We start from the raw sequence: 8283 nt of genomic DNA on the forward strand, positions 1-8283 counted from the left end.
CCTCCATCTCACATTCCATCTCCAATCTATTATAAGCCGCCCCCTGCACCCACGCCCAAACCCCCAGTAGTGGAGAAACCACCACCCGTACATAGCGAACCTCCTCCTAAGGCGGTGCCAGTTTCTCCTCCATACAAGTACAAATTTCCACCTCCTCCCAAACCAACTCCTGCTCCATATGCCAAGCCTCCACCGCCAAGCCTCCACCAGTAGAAAAGCCCCTTCCTCCTCCTTCACCACCAAAATCATGGCCAACTCCTGTTCCTCCCCACCATGAGCACCATGAACACCACGAGCACCATAAACACCATAAACCTTCTCCAGTCACGAAACCACCGAAAGCTGCTCCATCCCCACCAAAAAAACCATACGGATACAAATCTCCACCTCCCCCAACCTACGCAGTAAGCCCTACTCCTCCCAAAGCAGTACCTACATTTCCGCCTCCGCATCCCAAACCACCAGTCTACCCCTCACCACCTGCACATCACTACTCGTACAAGTCACCTCCTCCGCCGCCATATTAGATTCGGCAAAGAGTACTGAGAAGGTACGTTATTGTTGTTTATAAGCATTATCTGATAGATCTTCTTCAATATTTTTTCCATGATATATGGTTTCATGTGATGAAAACGAAGACCGGAAGATCTTCATTTTCAGAATTTTTACCCGCTCGATCTTGGGACCTGTGGGTTATGGCCCAAAAACGCCTCCGCTGCTTGTATTTTGATCTCTCTTGTAAATTGAAATCAAGGAAGGCCCACGCCGGAACAAACCAGGTAACAAAGCATGATGACGTTGTCATCTTCTTCATCCACACGCGCCTTCTTTTCAGGTTCTTTGATCTCGCTCCTCCCACTGTCTTGGCGCAATGCGAGACACTAATAGCGTCCAGGCAAATTCCTAAAGACCTCGACCTCTGCACGGTCTAACCCATTTGCAAAACCTCTCTCTGGAAGTCACCTATCTGGCCGCAACAGCTCAGTCTCAACGAATTCAAACCTGGGCCGGTTGGACCAGTGCCAGGACAGCTACCCGGAACTGTCCATGTAGGGAAAAGGACTCCGATTGAAAAAAATTCCAACGATTTCAGTCGTGACAACTTCAACAAAAATCGCATTTACCTTCGCCCGTGAAGATCCACCATGGCAGGAAATCAAAAACCGCTTTGCAGTCACAGGCGCAACAGCTGTATCTCTGCTCTGCGGGGTCGCGATGGCGTTTTCAAAATTTTGGATCACCGCACACCATTGTCTAAAGATCGCGCACATCGTATAACCTTGCCGGCTTCTTTTTTAGTTCGGCCTTCGAAACAGCTGGTCGCCCGGAGTGGAGAACAACAAACACAGATCGCTTTCTAGTCAGAAGTCTGTTTGTCATGAACTTCTTGGTGCGAATAGTAACCGCTTTTTCCTCTGTAGTCGCCATTGTCGTTCGACCACTTAGTTTCGACTCAGCCGTTGTGGCATCGTTGCCAGCCACAAAAGAAGGTATCACCGCCAGGGCGTCTTCCATTTCCCGTCGCCTGCCACAGATCGACACAACGCCGTGCTCCGGGCATGGCTCGCGTTTTATCCTCTTCCCGAGGCAGCGAATATCTATACATATGACCACTGCGGCACAAGCTGGCCGTCTCTGCAACTGAAACTTCCTTCACTACTAAACTCTATTATAACGCTGCATACTAACATGCCTACGCTGTGGCATTCATACTTCCTTTTTCAGCAGAAAAGAAAACCGGAAAAAAACAACAAAGACATATAAATACGCAAGTTCACACAGAAACGCTTCTATTATACACAAATGCAGATTACAATTTTAAGGCATTTCAGCCTTAACCCAAAATTTCTCAGGCAACTACATCTCGTCCTCTCTCTCACGCACAGGGTTTTCCTATTCTCGTCTTCTTGATTTTTTCAAGAATCCTACAGCTCTTATTACACATACATTCAGTTTTAACTGATTTTTTAACTAAAATTAGTTTATTAACCGAATCTTGTTCAAGATTGGCCTAGCTGTCCATGTGGTTGTCCACCTGTCCTCTTTCTCTATTTTGCTTTCATTGAGGTGTACGGATGCTCCTGCATCAGACTCCCGAGGTACAAAAATTATGACCTCCTGGTCATATGCTCCCAGGCACAAATTTATGACCTCCTGGTCATATGCATTTTCTTCGCAATTTGCAATTCTATCCACTGTTTCACTTCGTCAGTGGAACTGCCTTCTGTGAGCTGCAACCAAACCTCTGCAATAGCAAGTCTTCCCTGCTACCAGATGCCCTACCAAGCTTCGCTCCTGAGCTTAGTCCTCTCGGCATCTCCGTGGTTCTCTCCTCTCGAACCAATTGAGCACTCCTGCTCCAGGTTTGCTGCAATCTTCTCACCTTCACAAGCTTACAAATCTTCAACAAAAATGTACCTCTTCTTCCTTGCATGCAAAAAACTCCTCTCCGCAGAAATCCCGCTCTGATACCACTTGATGAAAATGAAGACCGGAAGATCTTCATTTTCAGAATTTTTACCCGCTCGATCTTGGGACCTGTGGGTTATGGCCCAAAAACGCCTCCGCTTCTTGTATTTTGATCTCTCTTGTAAATTGAAATCAAGGAAGGCCCACGCCGGAACAAACCAGGTAACAATGCATGATGACGTTGTCATCTTCTTCATCCACACGTGCCTTCTTTTCGAGTTCTTTGATCTCGCTCCTCCCACTGTCTTGGCGCAATGCGAGACACTAATAGCGTCCACGCAAATTCCTAAAGACCTCGACCTCTGCACGGTCTAACCCATTTCCAAAACCTCTCTCTGGAAGTCACCTATCTGGCCGCAACAGCTCAGTCTCAACGAATTCGAACCTGGGCCGCTTGGACCAGTGCCAGGACAGCTACCCGGAACTGTCCATGTAGGGAAAAGGACTCGGATTGAAAAAAATTCCAACGATTTCAGTCGTGACAACTTCAACAAAAATCGCATTTACCTTCGCCCGTGAAGATCCACCATGGCAGGAAATCAAAAACCACTTTGCAGTCACAGGCGCAACAGCTGTATCTCTGCTCTGCGGGGTCGCGATGGTGTTTTCAAAATTTTGGATCACCGCACACCATTGTCTAAAGATCGCGCACATCGTATAACCTTGCCGGCTTCTTTTTTAGTTCGGCCTTCGAAACAGCTGGTCGCCCGGAGTGGAGAACAACAAACACAGATCGCTTTCTAGTCAGAAGTCTGTTTGTCATGAACTTCTTGGTGCGAATAGTAACCGCTTTTTCCTCTGTAGTCGCCATTGTCGTTCGACCACTTAGTTTCGACTCAGCCGTTGTGGCATCGTTGCCAGCCACAAAAGAAGGTATCACCGCCAGGGCGTCTTCCATTTCCCGTCGCCTGCCACAGATCGACACAACGCCGTGCTCCGGGCATGGCTCGCGTTTTATCCTCTTCCCGAGGCAGCGAATATCTATACATATGACCACTGCGGCACAAGCTGGCCGTCTCTGCAACTGAAACTTCCTTCACTACTAAACTCTATTATAACGCTGCATACTAACATGCCTACGCTGTGGCATTCATACTTCCTTTTTCAGCAGAAAAGAAAACCGGAAAAAAACAACAAAGACATATAAATACGCAAGTTCACACAGAAACGCTTCTATTATACACAAATGCAGATTACAATTTTAAGGCATTTCAGCCTTAACCCAAAATTTCTCAGGCAACTACATCTCGTCCTCTCTCTCACGCACAGGGTTTTCCTATTCTCGTCTTCTTGATTTTTTCAAGAATCCTACAGCTCTTATTACACATACATTCAGTTTTAACTGATTTTTTAACTAAAATTAGTTTATTAACCGAATCTTGTTCAAGATTGGCCTAGCTGTCCATGTGGTTGTCCACCTGTCCTCTTTCTCTATTTTGCTTTCATTGAGGTGTACGGATGCTCCTGCATCAGACTCCCGAGGTACAAAAATTATGACCTCCTGGTCATATGCTCCCAGGCACAAATTTATGACCTCCTGGTCATATGCATTTTCTTCGCAATTTGCAATTCTATCCACTGTTTCACTTCGTCAGTGGAACTGCCTTCTGTGAGCTGCAACCAAACCTCTGCAATAGCAAGTCTTCCCTGCTACCAGATGCCCTACCAAGCTTCGCTCCTGAGCTTAGTCCTCTCGGCATCTCCGTGGTTCTCTCCTCTCGAACCAATTGAGCACTCCTGCTCCAGGTTTGCTGCAATCTTCTCACCTTCACAAGCTTACAAATCTTCAACAAAAATGTACCTCTTCTTCCTTGCATGCAAAAAACTCCTCTCCGCAGAAATCCCGCTCTGATACCACTTGATGAAAATGAAGACCGGAAGATCTTCATTTTCAGAATTTTTACCCGCTCGATCTTGGGACCTGTGGGTTATGGCCCAAAAACGCCTCCGCTTCTTGTATTTTGATCTCTCTTGTAAATTGAAATCAAGGAAGGCCCACGCCGGAACAAACCAGGTAACAATGCATGATGACGTTGTCATCTTCTTCATCCACACGTGCCTTCTTTTCGAGTTCTTTGATCTCGCTCCTCCCACTGTCTTGGCGCAATGCGAGACACTAATAGCGTCCACGCAAATTCCTAAAGACCTCGACCTCTGCACGGTCTAACCCATTTCCAAAACCTCTCTCTGGAAGTCACCTATCTGGCCGCAACAGCTCAGTCTCAACGAATTCGAACCTGGGCCGCTTGGACCAGTGCCAGGACAGCTACCCGGAACTGTCCATGTAGGGAAAAGGACTCCGATTGAAAAAAATTCCAACGATTTCAGTCGTGACAACTTCAACAAAAATCGCATTTACCTTCGCCCGTGAAGATCCACCATGGCAGGAAATCAAAAACCGCTTTGCAGTCACAGGCGCAACAGCTGTATCTCTGCTCTGCGGGGTCGCGATGGCGTTTTCAAAATTTTGGATCACCGCACACCATTGTCTAAAGATCGCGCACATCGTATAACCTTGCCGGCTTCTTTTTTAGTTCGGCCTTCGAAACAGCTGGTCGCCCGGAGTGGAGAACAACAAACACAGATCGCTTTCTAGTCAGAAGTCTGTTTGTCATGAACTTCTTGGTGCGAATAGTAACCGCTTTTTCCTCTGTAGTCGCCATTGTCGTTCGACCACTTAGTTTCGACTCAGCCGTTGTGGCATCGTTGCCAGCCACAAAAGAAGGTATCACCGCCAGGGCGTCTTCCATTTCCCGTCGCCTGCCACAGATCGACACAACGCCGTGCTCCGGGCATGGCTCGCGTTTTATCCTCTTCCCGAGGCAGCGAATATCTATACATATGACCACTGCGGCACAAGCTGGCCGTCTCTGCAACTGAAACTTCCTTCACTACTAAACTCTATTATAACGCTGCATACTAACATGCCTACGCTGTGGCATTCATACTTCCTTTTTCAGCAGAAAAGAAAACCGGAAAAAAACAACAAAGACATATAAATACGCAAGTTCACACAGAAACGCTTCTATTATACACAAATGCAGATTACAATTTTAAGGCATTTCAGCCTTAACCCAAAATTTCTCAGGCAACTACATCTCGTCCTCTCTCTCACGCACAGGGTTTTCCTATTCTCGTCTTCTTGATTTTTTCAAGAATCCTACAGCTCTTATTACACATACATTCAGTTTTAACTGATTTTTTAACTAAAATTAGTTTATTAACCGAATCTTGTTCAAGATTGGCCTAGCTGTCCATGTGGTTGTCCACCTGTCCTCTTTCTCTATTTTGCTTTCATTGAGGTGTACGGATGCTCCTGCATCAGACTCCCGAGGTACAAAAATTATGACCTCCTGGTCATATGCTCCCAGGCACAAATTTATGACCTCCTGGTCATATGCATTTTCTTCGCAATTTGCAATTCTATCCACTGTTTCACTTCGTCAGTGGAACTGCCTTCTGTGAGCTGCAACCAAACCTCTGCAATAGCAAGTCTTCCCTGCTACCAGATGCCCTACCAAGCTTCGCTCCTGAGCTTAGTCCTCTCGGCATCTCCGTGGTTCTCTCCTCTCGAACCAATTGAGCACTCCTGCTCCAGGTTTGCTGCAATCTTCTCACCTTCACAAGCTTACAAATCTTCAACAAAAATGTACCTCTTCTTCCTTGCATGCAAAAAACTCCTCTCCGCAGAAATCCCGCTCTGATACCACTTGATGAAAATGAAGACCGGAAGATCTTCATTTTCAGAATTTTTACCCGCTCGATCTTGGGACCTGTGGGTTATGGCCCAAAAACGCCTCCGCTTCTTGTATTTTGATCTCTCTTGTAAATTGAAATCAAGGAAGGCCCACGCCGGAACAAACCAGGTAACAAAGCATGATGACGTTGTCATCTTCTTCATCCACACGCGCCTTCTTTTCAGGTTCTTTGATCTCGCTCCTCCCACTGTCTTGGCGCAATGCGAGACACTAATAGCGTCCAGGCAAATTCCTAAAGACCTCGACCTCTGCACGGTCTAACCCATTTGCAAAACCTCTCTCTGGAAGTCACCTATCTGGCCGCAACAGCTCAGTCTCAACGAATTCGAACCTGGGCCGCTTGGACCAGTGCCAGGACAGCTACCCGGAACTGTCCATGTAGGGAAAAGGACTCCGATTGAAAAAAATTCCAACGATTTCAGTCGTGACAACTTCAACAAAAATCGCATTTACCTTCGCCCGTGAAGATCCACCATGGCAGGAAATCAAAAACCACTTTGCAGTCACAGGCGCAACAGCTGTATCTCTGCTCTGCGGGGTCGCGATGGCGTTTTCAAAATTTTGGATCACCGCACACCATTGTCTAAAGATCGCGCACATCGTATAACCTTGCCGGCTTCTTTTTTAGTTCGGCCTTCGAAACAGCTGGTCGCCCGGAGTGGAGAACAACAAACACAGATCGCTTTCTAGTCAGAAGTCTGTTTGTCATGAACTTCTTGGTGCGAATAGTAACCGCTTTTTCCTCTGTAGTCGCCATTGTCGTTCGACCACTTAGTTTCGACTCAGCCGTTGTGGCATCGTTGCCAGCCACAAAAGAAGGTATCACCGCCAGGGCGTCTTCCATTTCCCGTCGCCTGCCACAGATCGACACAACGCCGTGCTCCGGGCATGGCTCGCGTTTTATCCTCTTCCCGAGGCAGCGAATATCTATACATATGACCACTGCGGCACAAGCTGGCCGTCTCTGCAACTGAAACTTCCTTCACTACTAAACTCTATTATAACGCTGCATACTAACATGCCTACGCTGTGGCATTCATACTTCCTTTTTCAGCAGAAAAGAAAACCGGAAAAAAACAACAAAGACATATAAATACGCAAGTTCACACAGAAACGCTTCTATTATACACAAATGCAGATTACAATTTTAAGGCATTTCAGCCTTAACCCAAAATTTCTCAGGCAACTACATCTCGTCCTCTCTCTCACGCACAGGGTTTTCCTATTCTCGTCTTCTTGATTTTTTCAAGAATCCTACAGCTCTTATTACACATACATTCAGTTTTAACTGATTTTTTAACTAAAATTAGTTTATTAACCGAATCTTGTTCAAGATTGGCCTAGCTGTCCATGTGGTTGTCCACCTGTCCTCTTTCTCTATTTTGCTTTCATTGAGGTGTACGGATGCTCCTGCATCATCATGCCATTCTGTAGAATGTTTGTGTCCGTCAGGGTTGATTGATTATTCCAAACAACTTTCTAGGGTTTACTGCTGCTACTAGAGATTGTTGTTTGCGTTATATTTATATGTTTCTTGATGTGTATGGGTTAACCGCATTGCAGTCGTATATTTACTTGCAGGTGAATAGAGATTTAGAGGGAGACAATGAAGAAGATGGATCTATGATATTTTTACCAGTAGACGCTGTTCAGCAGCTGAGAGTGCTGAGCTGGATCTCGACCTGAACTTTGCCTTGTTCTCAAGAAAAATGTCATTTTGTTCTCAAGAATAATGTCATTTTGCTATTTCTGTAATAAAATCGTTTGACGGTGTGAGAGTATTATAAAATCTTGTGACGGTGTGAGGAAATATATATGGTTCATTTGAGCAGCCAAAGAGTTTTGTATTTTATTGATTTAGGTAAAAGGGTTTACCGTATGGAAATCTCAAGGAAAAAATCACTAAAATAATACAAAGTGATGTATACTTGATTCAAAGCAAAGGTTCGCATAGATTCTCCAACGGGACCCTGTTTTCTATTCTCAATCACATGCTAATATTTATTTATAATAGTCGTTGTTAACTGAAACTATAAATCACGAAAATAATTACTTT

At 45.6% G+C, this 8283-nt stretch overlaps 1 long non-coding RNA gene across 1 annotated transcript; it reads left to right on the plus strand.

The window, feature by feature from the left end:
- Positions 1–200: 200 nt before the first annotated feature.
- On the plus strand, positions 201–8064 carry LOC149147686 (uncharacterized). Its single transcript, XR_016262581.1, has 2 exons — positions 201–550; positions 7809–8064. It is a non-coding gene; the product is annotated as an uncharacterized LOC149147686 (long non-coding RNA).
- The last annotated feature ends 219 nt before the right edge of the window (positions 8065–8283 follow it).

This window comes from Pinus tabuliformis, chromosome 9, assembly GCF_031772625.1.
Source record: "Pinus tabuliformis cultivar Carrire ecotype Pingquan chromosome 9, CPIR1, whole genome shotgun sequence".
NCBI classification, from domain to species: Eukaryota; Viridiplantae; Streptophyta; class Pinopsida; order Pinales; family Pinaceae; genus Pinus; species Pinus tabuliformis.